The sequence below is a fragment of the Bufo bufo genome, chromosome 6, assembly GCF_905171765.1.
Source record: "Bufo bufo chromosome 6, aBufBuf1.1, whole genome shotgun sequence".
NCBI classification, from domain to species: Eukaryota; Metazoa; Chordata; class Amphibia; order Anura; family Bufonidae; genus Bufo; species Bufo bufo.
In genome coordinates, this window is record NC_053394.1 from 257,507,292 (window position 1) to 257,524,078 (window position 16,787).

Genomic DNA, 16,787 nt, shown 5'->3' on the forward strand with positions numbered 1-16,787 from the left:
AGGTTAAACAATAAAAAAATTGGTCTCTTACATTTTATGGTGAAATTCACTAATTTTTGGGTGTGATGTACCACTGCTCTACCTAGTAGGCCGGTTAAAAAATAAAAATAAAATTATCATTAACATTTTCGGGTGAAATTCACCAATTTTTGGCTGTATAGTGCTACTGCTATACCTAGTATGGCGGTTAAAAAAAATAAAAAATTGTCATTAACATTTTCGGGTGAAATTCACCAATTTTTGGGTGTATAGTACCACTGCTATACCTAATAGGCCGGTTAAAAAACAACAAAAAACTTGTCATTAACATTTTTGGGTGAAATTCACCAATTTTTGGGTGTGAAGTACCACTGCTATACCTAGTAGACGGGTTAAACAATAAAAAAATTTGTCTCTTACATTTTATGGTGAAATTCACTAATTTTTGGGTGTGATGTACCACTGCTATACCTAAAAAAATTGTCAATTACATTTTCTGGTGAAATTCAGCAATTTTTTGGTGTGAGTACTTCAATACTTTAATACGTATTTTAATCAGGGGCCATCTTTATGCGTCTTAAAGGGAAACTGTCAAAAATTTGCCCTGCTGGAGCCTAGAAATTTTTTATTTTAGACCACGGGATTATAGGCCCAAAACATTAGGCATTCACCAAACAAAAAGTTATGTACCTTCCCTGCCTGTGTTTGCTAGATCACGTGTCTGTGGTCAGATGTATCTTGGCACCGACACTGTGTGCCAGAGATACATTCACTTGCCGCTGAATGTGGACATATAACTCTGGGATGCCCTTCAGGGAGAAATATTTACTTCCGGGGACCTTCCATTGCGGTGTGCCAATGGCCCTAAATTTTCTAAAGGCTCCCGAGTCCACCAGTTTATATGGCAGTAGTTGGTGGGCTAGCAGTTCCGACAAGCCGGCGATCAGCCATTGGGCAAGAGGGTTATCCGGCGTCATCAACTTTTTACGTTCGAACATTTGGGCCACGGAAGCCTGCCTTTTGCCAGATGAATGAGACGACGGCACGGTGGAAAGTGGAGTGGAGGACAAATTGGAGGAGAGAGGAGAAGGAGAAGAGGCAGGACGTGGTGCGACGGAAGTGTTGCTTTGTGGGTTCTGACTGTGTTACTCCCACTGGGCTCGGTGATGGAAGGCCAGGTGCCTTCTTAAGGCGGTCGTCCATAGGGAGTGTTGGGCTTACAGCGACTTATGCATTGACAGCACAGGCTGCAGATGGCAACACTATTGTCAGCAGCTGACACGTTAAAAAAGCCCACACTGCGGAGTCATATGCCGGTGTCCTGGGAGCGCCAGATGTGACCATGCATGGTGGATGGCTCGCTCCAGATACATTTGCAGTCTGCTTTTTGCCTCCTGTGCACTGCAGGTTCTGCCTGCTTCTCCTCCTTCTACCACCTATCTGCTGCTCTATCTCTCCCTCTGAACTCCCCTACTCTTCCTCTTTTTTGGCACCCACATGACATCCATCGAAACGTCATCATCGTCACCTTCACCACTACTGACATTAGAGATCTCGGAGTAGGCAGAAACAGTGGGGACCTCCGTCCTTGGGCTGATTCGGGTACTGTCATCAGACCGCTGGGTGGCGGCCATTGCTACCTCCTCTTCCTGATACAATGCCGAGAATGGCTGCGCATTGGTAAGGTCTGGGAATGGATGGGAAAATAATTCTTCGAACTCGAGTGGAGGGGCCCTGGTGGTGCTGTCTTTTGAGGTGCACACAGCAGAGAGTGAGGAGGGTGCAGATACAGAGGATGAGGAGGGTGCAGAAGTGGAAAGCTGAGTGAGCCACTCAAACAAGTCTGGTGCGTCCTTTGACATAATTGCACACACCTTCTCCAACTTCCCACTTAGGCTCCGGCCTGGTGCACCTGCCCGACCCCTACCACCCATGCGGCATGGCCTGCCTCTTCCTCTGCCTGTCATTTTCAAAATTACCCTGTGAAAAAGTCCCTTTAGAAGAGCAGTATTTGTGGAAGCAGGTATATTGCAGGCCTCAATCAATATTTGGTGGAAGCCGGTTTATCAATCCCCTCTCTCAGTATTTTGTGGAAACAGGTATATACTGTAGAACCCCTTAATGAGTATTTGCTAGAAGCTGGTATATTAAACCCCTTAATCAATATTTGGTGGAAGTCGGTGTATCGCAGGCCTCAATCAATATTTGGTGGAAGACGGTATATCAATCCCCTCTATCAGTATTTTGTGGAAACAGGTATATAGAACCCCTTAATAGTATTTGCTGCAAGCTGGTATATTAAAACCCCTTAATCAATATTTGGTGAAAGCCGGTCTATCGCAGGCCTCAATTAATATTTGGTGGAAGCCGGTATATCAATCCCCTCTATCAGTATTTTGTGGAAACAGGTATATAGAACCCCTTAATGAGTATTTGCTGGAAGCCGGTAAACAAACCCCTTAATCAATATTTGGTGGAAGCCGGTCTATCGCAGGCCTCAATTAATATTTGGTGGAAGACGGTATATCAATCCCCTCTATCAGTATTTTGTGGAAATAGGTATATAGAACCCCTTAATGAGTATTTGCTGGAAGCTGGTATATCAAACCCCTTAATCAATATTTGGTGGAAGCCGGTGTATCACAGGCCTCAAATAATATTTGATGGAAGCCAGTATATTAATCCCCTCTATCAGTATTTTGCGGAAACAGGTATATAGAACCCCTTAATGAGTATTTGCTGGGAGCTGGTATATCAATCCCCTTAATCAATATTTGGTGGAAGCCGGTGTGTCGCAGGCCTCAATCAATATTTGATGGAAGCTGGTATATCAATCCACTCTATCAGTATTTTGTGGAAACAGGTATATAGAACCCCTTAATGAGTATTTTGTGGAAGCAGGTATATCAAACCCCTTAACCAATATTTGGTGGAAGCTGGTGTATCGCAGGCCTCAATCAATATTTGGTGGAAGCCAGTAAATCAATTCCCTCTATCAGTATTTTGTGGAAACAGGTATATAGAACCACTTAATGAGTATTTGCTGGAAGCTGGTATATCAAAACACTTAATCAATATTTGGTGGAAGTTGGTGTATCGCAGGCCTCAATCAATATTTGGTGAAATCTGGTATATCAATCCCCTCTATTCGTATTTTGTGGAAACAGGTATATAGAACCCCTTAATGAGTATTTGCTGGAAACTGGTATATCAAACCCCTTAATATTTGGTGGAAGTCGGTGTATCTCAGGCCTCAATCAATATTTGGTGGAAGCCGGTATATCAATCCCCTCTATCAGTATTTTGTGGAAACCGGTATACAGAACACCCTTAATGAGTATTTGCTGGAAGCTGGTATATTAAAACCCCTTAATCAATAATTGGTGAAAGCCGGTCTATCGCAGGCCTCAATCAATATTTGGTGAAAGCCGCTATATATATCCCCTCTATCAGTATTTTGTGGAAACAGGCATATAGAACCCCTTAATGAGTATTTGCTGGAAGATGGTATATCAAACCCTTTTATCAATATTTGGTGGAAGTCGGTGTATCTCAGGCCTCAATCAATATTTGGTGGAAGCCGGTATATCAATCCCCTCTATCAGTATTTTGTGGAAACCGGTATACAGAACACCCTTAATGAGTATTTGCTGGAAGCTGGTATATTAATCCCCTTAATCAATATTTGGTGGAAGGCGGTGTATCGCAGACCTCAATTAATATTTGGTGGAAGCCGGTATATCAATCCCCTCTATCAGTATTTTGTGGAAACAGGTATATAGAACCCCTTAATGAGTATTTGCTGGAAGCCGGTAAACAAACCCCTAATCAATATTTGGTGGAAGCCGGTGTATCCTAGGCCTCAATCAATATTTGGTGGAAAACGTTATGTCAATCCTCTCTATCAGTATTTTGTGGAAACTGGTATATAGAACCCCTTAATGAGTATTTGCTGGAAGCTGGTTCCATAGTCTTAGAGCCATAGTTTTTTCAGTTTTTGGGTGATTATCTTGGGTAGGGTATGATTTTTGCGGGATGAGATGATGGCTTGATTGGCACTATTTTGGGGTGCATATGACTTTTTGATCGCTTGCTAATACACTTTTTGTGATGTAAGTTGACAAAAAATGGTTTATTTTGCACAGTTTTTATTTTTTATTTTTTACAGTGTTCACCTGTCTATACGGACACGGTGATACTTAATATGTATACTTTTTTTTATTTATGTAAGTTTTACACAATAATAGATCATGTGATATTTTTATAGAGCAACTTATTACAGACGCGGCAATACCTAATGTGTATACTTTTTTTTATTTATGTAAGTTTTACACAATGATTTAATTTTTGAAACAAAAAAAAGTTTTAGTGTTTCCATAGTCTGAGAACCATAGTTTTTTCAGTTTTTGGGCGATTATCTTGGGTAGGGTATGATTCTTGTGGGATGAGATGACGGTTTGATTGGCACTATTTTGGGGTGCATATGACTTTTTGATCGCTTGCTAATACACTTTTTGTGATGTAAGTTGACAAAAAATGGTTTATTTTGCACAGTTTTTATTTTTTATTTTTTACAGTGTTCACCTGTCTATACGGACACGGTGATACTTAATATGTATACATATGTACAATAATATCATTTTTGAAACAAAAAAAAAATCATGTTTTAGTGTCTCCATATTCTGAGAGCCATAGTTTTTTGGCGATTATCTTAGGTAGGGTCTCACTTTTTGCGGGATGAGATGACGGTTTGATTGACACTATTTTGGGGTGCATATGAATTTTTGATCGCTTGCTATTACACTTTTTGTGATGTAAGGTGACAAAAAATTGTTTATTTTGCACAGTTTTTTATTTTTATTTTTACGGTGTTCATCTGAGGGGTTAGATCATGTTATATTTTTATAGAGCCGGTCGATACGGACGCGGCGATACCTAATATGTATACTTTTTATTTATTTATGTAAGTTTTACACAATAACAGTTTTTTTAAAACAAAAAAAATGATGTTTTAATGTCTCCATATTCTGAGCCATAGTATTTTTATTTTTTGGGCGATTGTCTCAGGTACAGGCTCATTTTTTGCAGGATGAGGTGACGTTAGATTGGTACTATTTTGGTGGGCGTACGCCTTTTTGATCGCTTGCTGTTGTACTTTTTGTGATGTAAGGTGACAAAAAATTGTTTATTTAGCACAGTTTTTATTTTTTACGATGTTCATCTGAGGGGTTAGGTCATGTGATATGTTTATAGAGCCGGTCGATATGGATGTGGCGATACCTAATATGTCTATTTTTTTTCCCCCTACTGATCACCAATTTTTTTTTACTTTATTTGGGGAAAATGAAGTTTTTGTTTATTTTTACTTGAAACTTTAAAAAAAATTTCAACTTTTTTTTCACTTAATTTTTTGTTCCTGGATCTCACAGGCTCGTCACCGTAAGGCAGCGCAGATCGCTCAGGAAGACATTTCGATCCCTTCCATGCCATCGGGTCCCCCCTACAGTCCCACGGGGACCCGATGGCACCGCCGCCGCCAGCAACATGAAAAGCCGCAAACCGCAGGTCTGAATTGACCTACGGTGTGCGGCGATCGCCGACACGGGGGGGTCACGGGACCCCCCCCGCGCATTTAGCCAAGGTGCCTGCTCAATGATTTGAGCAGGCACCTTGTTCCGATTACCGCCCGCCGTGCGGCGGTGATCGGAAATACACAGGGCGTACAGGTACGCACTGTGTCCTATAGAGGTTATTTAGTATTTGCTGGAAGATGGTATATCAAACCCCTTAATCAATATTTGGTGGAAGCCGGTGTATCGCAGGCCTCAATCAATATTTTGTGGAAGCCAGTGTATCACACCCCTCAATCAATATTTTGTGGAAGTCGGTGTATCACACCCCTCAATCAATATTTTGTGGAAGCTGGTATATCAAACCCCTTAATCAGTATTTTGTGAAAGCAGGTATATTGTACCCCTTAATCCGGTTTTTGGGGGCAACAGGTATATCACAACAATTGGAATTAGTTATTCCAATACCGTTTGTCCCTCTATATAGCTGCGGTATCTCAGCAGAACCTCACACAACTGCTGCACAATACAAATGCACTATAATATACTTTATATGTTATAAGGTATATTATAGGTATATCACTCCCCTCAATCATTTTTTTTGGGGGGGCAACAGGTATATCACACCAGTTGCAATTAGTTTCTTCAAATAGCGTTTGTCCCTCTATCTAGCTCTGGTACCTCAGCAGAACCGTACACAACTGCTGCACAATACAAATGCACTATACTTTCTATGTTAGAAGGTATATTATAGGTATATCACACCCCACAATCAGTTTTTTTTGGGGGGGCAACAGGTAAATCACACCAGTTGCAATTAGTTATTCGAATAGCGTTTGTCCCTCTATCTAGCTCTGGTACCTCAGCAGAACCGCACACAACTGCTGCACAATACAAATGCACTATAATATACTTTCTATGTTAGAAAGTATATTATAAGTATATCACACCCCTCAGTAGGTCACACCTATCGATAGCACACCTATACTAGTCCTTAAAAGGACTTTTGTGGCCCTATTAGCTAGCGTTTAGTGTCCCTAACAGTCTGTCCCTGCTCCACTAAAGCAACCTCTCCCTACACTGGCAAAAAACTGAATTTAAAATTGCTGCCAGATCGGGTTTATTTATAGGGTAGGGGGTGTGTCCATGTGTCATGGGTCAAAGTCCGGCACAATGCAAAATAATATGGCGCCAGCGGACATCGCCATATGCTCGTTTGTTCGACGAACCGCGAACGAGCAAAGTTCGCCGCAAAACGACCTGCAAGGCCATCTCTATTTGGGACACCAATGAAAGTAATGTGTGCGGGGCGTGTTGTGCCACTAAGCTCCTCTCCAGAGCAATTCTATGTTCTGCCCATATCACACTGCTAATATGGTGACCTCTTATGTGCTGCTCACACAGCATGATGCCCCCTTATATGCCCAGAAGAGTATAACACCCTATTATGGGCCCCCTTTTGTGCCCAAAACACAGAATAATGCTCCCTTATGTTCCCCAAACAGAATGCGGTGCTCCTTTAGTGAGTAAATACTCTCCTACCCCATGTTCCCATGAAGAACAGAGCAGCTTTGTCGCTAAAGATGTACTCAGGTCTCTCCAGTGGCCTGGAGCATCAGATGTGATGATATCATTTTATTGCACCTTCCAACACCACACCGCCAGTCACTGTGTGAATGGTGGAGCAGGAAGCTGACGGCTTCCTTCTTTATCATTGCATTCAACAGCATCTGCAACACGGATGCAGTTGACATAGATGCTGCTGCCAAGGGGCAGAAGGGGCCCCCCTCATCTCCACACAATTGCATGCTCCGCGTAGTAGCCAAATCTGCACTGTAAATATCGACTGCTTTTACAGCTATACCGCACAAGTAATTTAGAAGAGATTTTATGTTATTATATTTAATGGCATTTCTGGTAGGAAGTTCCTTCGGATATTCAATTCTGTCTTGGCTGACGCTGTGATAAAGAAGAGCTTTAATTTTACAGTGACTCGCAGATGAGCAGGTGTTATTGGCATCCCTCCTCATTATACTGCCAAGGATATTTAGTTCATAATAAGTTCAGCCCATTATATTTCCATGGGTTACTAGCAGAAATCTCTGCAATCCCAGTATATTGTTAGTAAATTGGAAGAAGCCACATGAAGTGTATTATTCTGTCGTTAGCATGACTCACAGCTAGTGTCTGTATATGTCGTGTTTAGAAGAGATGTCTTAACAATTGCTATTTTGGAAAACCACTAGTACACTATGAAGGGGGATGCTTGTCTTCCAAGCTTACATGTCTGCGACCTCAAGTCATTTTAGAGTTCTGTTTGTAGATAAATGTCAACAATAAACCAAATTCTGTACACAGGGCTCATTCCATGGTTCCATTTATTCACATGGAATAATTGGTCTAGCCAAGTTCTTTCATGTCCTCTTGAAGAAACCTGAGCAAAGCTCATACAAGTAAATGCAATATAAATGTTAGTGTTGATTGTAAAATCATGAACAGACTTGATGAGGATTTAGCAGGAAAATGACTCTTCCTACTTAAAATAGATAATTATTACAGATGGAATTTCATGTGGTTTAGTGCATAGCTGAAACCTGAGTCAAAATATCACTTGGGTCATTTGGGACAACTTTCTTGATGGTGTTGTTGCTCATATATGGTCTCCTGCTTATTTGCTAATGATCAGCACCATAGCCAGACAGACAGTGTTCCACCAGAATACCAGGGGATTTTCCCATGGGTACAAACTCTGGACCCCAAAGGTCTAGCAGAAGAAAACCTAATTTGGAGCTGAGTTTGATGCCAATCACTTGACACTACAGTTTGCTATTTCTGAATAGTGTTGAGCGCGAATATTCATATTCCGAATTTTAATCGTGAATATCGGCACTTCGAGAATTTGCGAATATTTAGAATATAGCACTATATGTTCGTAAATTCAAATATATACAGTACAGACCAAAAGTTTGGACACACCTTCTCATTCAAAGAGTTTTTTTTTATTTTCATGACTATGAAGGCATCAAAACTATGAATTAACACATGTGGAATTATATACATAACAAACAAGTGTGAAACAACTGAAAATATGTCATATTCTAGGTTCTTCAAAGTAGCCTCCTTTTGCTTTGATTACTGCTTTGCACACTCTTGGAATTCTCTTGATGAGCTTCAAGAGGTAGTCCCCTGAAATGGTCTTCCAACAGTCTTGAAGGAGTCCCCAGAGATGCTTAGCACTTGTTGGCCCTTTTGCCTTCACTCTACGGTCCAGCTCACCCCAAACCATCTCGATTGGGTTCAGGTCCGGTGACTGTGGAGGCCAGGTCATCTGGCGCAGCACCCCATCACTCTTCTTCATGGTCAAATAGCACTTACTTTCAAAGTTTTCCCAATTTTTCGGCTGACTGACTGACCTTCATTTCTTAAAGTAATGATGGCCACTAGTTTTTCTTTACTTAGCTGCTTTTTTCTTGCCATAATACCAATTCTAACAGTCTATTCAGTAGGACTATCAGCTGTGTATCCACCTGACTTCTCCTCAACGCAACTGATGGTCCCAACCCCATTTATAAGGCAAGAAATCCCACTTATTAAACCTGACAGGGCACACCTGTGAAGTGAAAACCATTTCAGGGGTCTACCTCTTGAAGCTCATCAAGAGAATGCCAAGAGTGTGCAAAGCAGTAATCAAAGCAAAAGGTGGCTACTTTGAAGAACCTAGAATATTACATATTTTCAGTTGTTTCACACTTGTTTGTTATGTATATAATTCCTTATGTGTTAATTCATAGTTTTGATGCCTTCAGTGTGAATCTACAATTTTCATAGTCATGAAAATAAAGAAAACTCTTTGAATGAGAAGGTGTGTCCAAACTTTTGGTCTGTACTGTATATATTGTTTAAACAGTACATATGATCCCTCCGTACTTCTAGCTTGTGGGCCAATGAGAAGGCTGCAATATCTCTGTCAAAGCTTAGCAACATCCCTAGCAACCAATAGGAAAGTTGCCTACCCCTTACTATATAGGAGAATTTCCAGCAGCCATTTTGTGCTGTTTCATGCAGCTGTGAGAGAGAGAGAGAGAGAGAGAGAGAGAGGAGTGTGATTTCTGTACTGTGCTGAATTCCTGTGTCATATTACATCTGATACCTCATATATATAATCCAGATAGTTAGGGCTCATTCAGACGGCCGTATGCTGTCCGCAAAAATACTGAATGCTATCCGTTTTTTTGCGGATCCGCAAAAAAACGGATCTGCAAAAAAACGGATAGCATTCAGTATTTTTGCGGACCCATAGACTTCAATGGGGCCATGTCCTGATTTTCACGGACAAGTATAGGACATGTTTCATTTTTTTTGCGGATCCGCAAAAAAACGGATAGCATTCAGTATTTTTGCGGACAGCATACGGCCGTCTGAATGAGCCCTTAGTGTAAGATAGTGTAGGTTAGTTAGTTAATAGTGTAGCTGATAGGGTTTAGTGCAGGGTGTAGTGTAGATAGAGATATAGTATAGTGTAGACTTTTGCTGTCTGTTTAATCTGTTAAAAAAAAACAACACGTTTTTTGCTATGTTTTAGGGTTTTGTGTGCTAGGATTGTCTGCGTCTTTTGTCTGTGAAAAAAAACAACAACAAAAAAAGTCTTTGCCTGTGTTTTAGTGTTACTGTTTTAGGGTTTCATTTGCTAGGGAGGGATTATTGTCTATGTCTTTTATCTGTGAAAAAAAAAGTCTTTGTGTTTTAGTGTTACTGTTTTAGGTTTTCGTTTGCTAGAGAGGGATTATTGTCTGCCTCTTTTGTCTGTGAAAAAAAATAAAAAACAAACAAACCAAAAAAAGTCTTTGCCTGTGAATTGCCACCCGGCGGGCGGTAATGGGAACTGGGTGCCTGCTCAAATCATTGAGCAGACAGCTTGGGTCAATGCGCCGGGGTGTCCTGTGACCCCCCGTGTCGGCAATTGCAGAAAACCGCAGGTCAATTCAGACCTGCGGTTTGCTGCGCTTCTGGGTCTCTGGGGACCCGATAATCCGGAATAGGATGGTGATCGGTGGTGTGATAATACACCACCAATCACCATCCTGCGATCCTGAGAGGTGATGTGACATCACCTCTCAGGATCGCCTCTCATTGGTCGGCTGGGCGGGCTGCATATCGATCTCTAGAGCCAGCACCCCCATCTGTTCGGGGATCATCAGCCAGCACCCCCATCTGTGCCCCAGCACCCCCAGCACCACCAAGGTATTTAGGAAAAGGTTAGGGAAAGGTTAGGTTAGGCAGGGTGAAAGTTAGTGAGAAAAAATAAATAAAAATTCGGGTGTCGGGTGTCTGGGGTCCACAGCACAGCTGTTTGACCCTAGACCCCCCAGGGGTGTTGCAGCTTGCCCCCCTGCCCCCTCTCCCCCACAACTTTTTTGGGGTGCAAGCAGTTATATATTTTTTTCCCTGCATACGCTGACTGTGGCCGGCACTCTTAGCGTCCGGCCACTGTTAGCGATCAACTTTTTTTAAACTTTTTTTTTGGCCTTTTTTTAATTTATTTATTTATTTTTGTCTGTTAGGTTTAGGGTAAGTTTGCGAACACCCGTGCCCCCACACACACGCACACCAAATAAAGTTTATCACGCATGCATGCACACACACACACACACTCCCTCATCGATCACTTTGGGGCCAAATTTGTGCAGGCCTATGTACCTGGAAGGGAGGTCGCGGTTGATGAGTCTCTTATTGCTTTCAAGGGGAGACTCATTTTCCTCCAATATGTTCCCTCTAAGCGGGTGAGGTATGGCGTGAAGCTGTACAAAATTAGTGAGAGTACCTCAGGGTACACTTATAAGTTTCGTGTGTACGAGGGGCGAGATTCCCGTATTCATCCCCCAGAATGTCCCCCCAACTTGTGTGGGACCTTATGCACCCACTGCTAGATAAGGGTTACCACCTGTACGTGGATAACTTTTATACTAGTATCCCCTTGTTCCAGTCCCTCGCCGCCAGAACCGCGTCCGCTTGTGGGACCGTGCGGAAAAATCAACGCGGCCTCCCTACCTACCCCCTCCAGGTACCTATCCCCGGGGGTGCGACCCGTGCCCTTACCAGTGGAAACCTGTTGCTGGTAAGATATAAGAGGGATGTCCTTGTACTGTCCACAATTCACGGTAACAGCATCACCCCTGTCCCTGTGCGAGGTACCGTGGCAACAGTCCTCAAGCCCGATTGTATCGTCGACTACAATCGGTATATGGGAGGAGTTGATCTCTTTGATCAAGTCCTCAAGCCATATAATGCCATGCGCAAAACCCGGGCATGGTAGAAAAAAGTTGCGGTCTACTTGGTGCAGGTTGTCTTGTACAACTCTTTTGTGCTGTCAAGGAGCTCTGGCAATACAGGGACATTCCTTCAGTTCTATGAGGCAGTCCTCAAGGACCTGATCTTTTCTGACCGGGAAAGAGCAAGCCGGTGTACCTCGGGAACTGGAGGTGCCCGGATCGTCCCTTGGCAACACTTTCCAGGTGTGGTCCCCCATACTGGAAAGAAGGGACGGACCCAAAAAAGGTGCAGAGTGTGTCACAGGAGGGGGAAACGGAAGGACACCACTATTCAGTGTGACACCTGCCCAATCATCCGGGCCTCTGCATTATTGGTTTGAGAGTACCACACTTCCATGGAGTACTAAATTTAAGTTCCCCTTCCCCAATTTAGCCACTGGCAATCGGATAAAAAACTATGGTTCTCAGACTTGAGACACTAAAACAAAAACAAAACTTTTTCAAAAAATATTATTTTGTAAAACAAAAATAAATAAAAAAGTAGACATATTAGGTAACGCCGCATCCGTAAGAATCTGCTCTATAAAAATATCCCATGGCCTAACCCCTCAGATGAAAATGGTCAAAAAAATAAAATAAAAACGGTGTTTTTTTGTCACCTTACATCACAAAAATTGTAATAGCAAGCGATCAAAAAGTCATATGCCCCCCAAAATAGTGCCAATAAAACCATCCCACAAAAAATGAGCCCCTACCTAAGATAATCGGCTAAAAACAAAAAAAAAAGACTCTTAGACTATAGAGACACTAAAATGTTTTATTAATTAAAAAAAAAAAAGTTAATATAGTGTAAAACTTAGGGCTCTTTCACACTTGCATTCTTGTCTTCCGGCATAGAGTTCCGTCGTCGGGGCTCTATGCCGGAAGAATCCTGATCAGGATTATCCTAATGCATTCTGAATGGAGAGAAATCCGTTCAGGATGCATCAGGATGTCTTCAGTTCCGGAACGGAACGTTTTTTGGCCGGAGAAAATACCGCAGCATGCTGCGCTTTTTGCTCCGGCCAAAAATCCGGAACACTTGCCGCAAGGCCGGATCCGGAATTAATGCCCATTGAAAGGCATTGATCCGGATCCGGCCTTAAGCTAAACGTCGTTTCGGCGCATTGCCGGAGCCGACATTTAGCTTTTTCAGAGTGGTTACCATGGCTGCCGGGACGCTAAAGTCCTGGCAGCCATGGTAAAGTGTAGTGGGGAGCGGGGGAGCAGTATACTTACCGTCTGTGCGGCTCCCGGGGCGCTTCAGAGTGACGTCAGGGCGCCCCAAGCGCATGGATCATGTGATCACATGGACACGTCATCCATGCGCATGGGGCGCTCTGACGTCATTCTGGAGCGCCCCGGGAGCCGCACGGACTGTAAGTATACTGCTCCCCCGCTCCCCGCTCCTACTATGGCAACCAGGACTTTAATAGCGTCCTGGGTGCCATAGTAACACTGAAAGCATTTGGAAGACGGTTCCGTCTTCAAATGCTTTCAGTACACTTGCGTTTTTCCGGATCCGGCGTGTAATTCCGGCAAGTGGAGTACACGCCGGATCCGGACAACGCAAGTGTGAAAGAGGCCTTAAATAAATAAATAAAAAGTAGACATATTAGGGTACTTTCACACTTGCGTTTTTCTTTTCCGGCATAGAGTTCCGTCACAGGGGCTCTATATTGGAATAGAACTGATCAGTTTTATCCCCATGCATTCTGAATAGAGAGTAATCCGTTCAGTTTGCATCAGGATGTCTTCAGTTCAGTCGTTTTGACTGATCAGGCAAAAGAGAAAACCGCAGCATGCTAGGGTTTTATCTCCGGCGAAAAAAACTGAAGACTTGCTTGAATGCCGGATCCGGCATTTTTTCCCATAGGAATGTATTAGTGCCGGATCCGGCATTCAGAATACCGGAACGCCGGATCCGTTCTTCCGGTCTGCGCATGCGCAGACCGAAAAGAAGGTGAAAAAAATAAATGCCAGATCCGTTTTGCCGGATGACACCGGAAAGACGGATCCGGCATTTCAATGCATTTTTTCGACTGATCAGGCATTTTTAAGACTGATCAGGATCCTGATCAGTCTTACAAATGCCATCATTTGGCATACGTTTTGCCTGATCCGGCAGGCAGTTCCGGTGACGGAACTGCTTGCCGGATCTCTCTGCCGCAAGTGTGAAAGTATCCGCCGCGTCCGTAAGAATCTGCTCTATAAAAATACCCCATGACCTAACCCCTGAGATGAACACGGTCAAAAATAATAATAAAAACGGTGCAAAAAAAGGTATTTTTTTGTCACCTTACATCACAAAAGTTGTAATAGCAAGCGATCAAAAAGTCATATGTCCCCCAAAATAGTGTCAATAAACCATCCTCTCATCCCGCAAAAAATGAGCCCCTACCTAACATAATCGGCTAAAAACAACAAAAAAATGACTCTTAGGCCCCTTTCACACGGGCGAGTATTCCGCGCGGATGTGATGCGTGAGTTGAACGCATTGCACCCGCACTGAATCCCGACCCATTCATTTCTATGGGGCTGTTCACATGAACAGTGATTTTCACGCATCACTTGTGCGTTGCGTGAAAATCGCAGCATGCTCTATATTCTGCATTTTACATGCAACGCAGGCCCCATAGAAGTGAATGGGGTTGCGTGAAAATCTCAAGAAAGTGAGGATGCGGTGCGATTTTCACGCACGGTTGCTAGGAGACGATCGGGATGGAGACCCGATTATTATTATTTCCCCTTATAACATGGTTATAAGGGAAAATAATAGCATTCTGAATACAGAATGCATAGTAAAATAGCGCTGGAGGGGTTAAAAAATAAATTAAAATAATTTAACTCACCTTAGTCCACTTGATCGCGCTGCCGGCATCTCCTTCTGTCTCCTTCTTTGCTGATTGTAGGAACAGGACCTGTGGTGACGTCACTCCGGTCGTCACATGGTCCATCACATGATACATCACCATGGTAAAAGATCATGTGATGGATCATGTGGTGACCGGAGTGACGTCACCACAGGTCCTGTTCCTACAATCAGCAAAGAAGGAGACAGAAGGAGATGCCGGCAGCGCGATCAAGTGGACTAAGGTGAGTTAAATTTTTATTTTTATTTTTTTAACCCCTCCAGCGCTATTTTACTATGCATTCTGTATTCAGAATGCTATTATTTTCCCTTATGACCATGTTATAAGGGAAAATAATACAATCTACAGAACTCCGATCCCAAGCCCGAACTTCTGTGAAGAAGTTCGGGTTTGGGTACCAGACATGTGCGATTTTTCTCACGCGAGTGCAAAACGCATTACAAAACGCATTTTTCCACGCGTGTTCCCGCAACGCACCCGCACATTTTCCCGCAACGCCCCGTGTGAAAGAGGCCTTAGACTATGGAGATACTAAAATGTTTTTTATTTTTTTAAGTTAATATAGTGTAAAACTTAAATAAATAAATAAAAAGTAGACATATTAGGTATCGCCGCGTCTGTAAGAATCTGCTCTATAAAAATACCCCATGACCTAACCCCTAAGATGAACACGGTCAAAAAAAATTAATAAAAACGGTGCCAAAACAGCAATTTTTGGGCAAATTTTACATTTTAATCTTTTTTTTTCCCAGTAACAAAGCAAGGGTTAACAGCCAAACAAAACATAATATTTATTACCCTGATTCTGTAGTTTACATAAACACCCCATATGTGGTCATAAACTGCTGTATGACCAAACGGCAGGGCGCAGAAGGAAAGGAAAGCCGTATGGTTTCTGGAAGGCAGATTTTGATGGTCTTTTTTTTTTGGCACCATGTCCCATTTGAAGCCCCCCTGATGCACCCCTAGAGTAGAAACTCCATAAAAGAAACCCCATCTAAGAAACTACACCCCTCAAGGTATTCAAAACTGATTTTACAAACTTTATTAACCCTTTAGGTGTTCCTCAACAGTTTATGGCATATGGTGATGAAATTTCTGAATTTCTATTTTTGGCAACCTTGCCTCACAAAAATTTAATATAGAGCAACCAAAAATCCTATGTACCCTAAAAATAGTCCCTACAAAACTGCCACCTTATCCCTTAGTTTCCAAAATGGGGTCACTTTTATGGAGATTCTACTGTAGGGGTGCATCAGAGGGCTTCAAATGGGACATGGTGTAAATAAACCAGTCCAGCAAAATTTGTCTTCCAAAAACCACACAGTGCACCTTTCCCTCTACGCCCTACTGTGTGCCCGTATAGTAGTTTACGGCCACATATGGGGTGTTTCTGCAAACTACAGAATCGGGTCAATAAATATAGCATTTTGTTTGGCTGTTAACCATTGCTTTGTTACTGTAAAAAATTTATTAAAATGGAAAATTTGCCCAAAAATTTAAATTCGCAAATTTTATCAACATTTACCAATAACTCTTATGCAACACCCAAAAGGGTTAACAAAGTTTGTAAAATCAGTTTTAAATACCTTGAGGGGTGTAGTTTCTTAGATAGGGTCACTTTTATGGAATGCATCAGGTGGGCTTCAAATGGGACATGTTGTAAATAAACCAGTCCAGCAAAATCTGCCTTCCAAAAACCACATGGCGCACCTTTTACTCTACGTCCTACTGTGTGCCCGTACAGTAGTTTATGGCCACATGTGGGGTGTTTCTGAAAACTACAGAATCGTGGCAATAAATATAGCATTTTATTTAGCTGTTAACCCTTGCTTTGTTACTGGAAAAAATGGAAAATTTGCCAAAAATGAAAATTCTCAAATTTCATCTACATTTACCAATAACTCTTATGCAACACCTAAAGGGTTTACAAAGTTTGTAAAATCAGTTTTGAATACCTTGAGGGATGTAGTTTCTTAGATGGGGTCACTTTTATGGAGTTTCTACTTTAGGGGTGCATCACGGGGGGTTCAAATGGGACATGGTGCAAACAAACC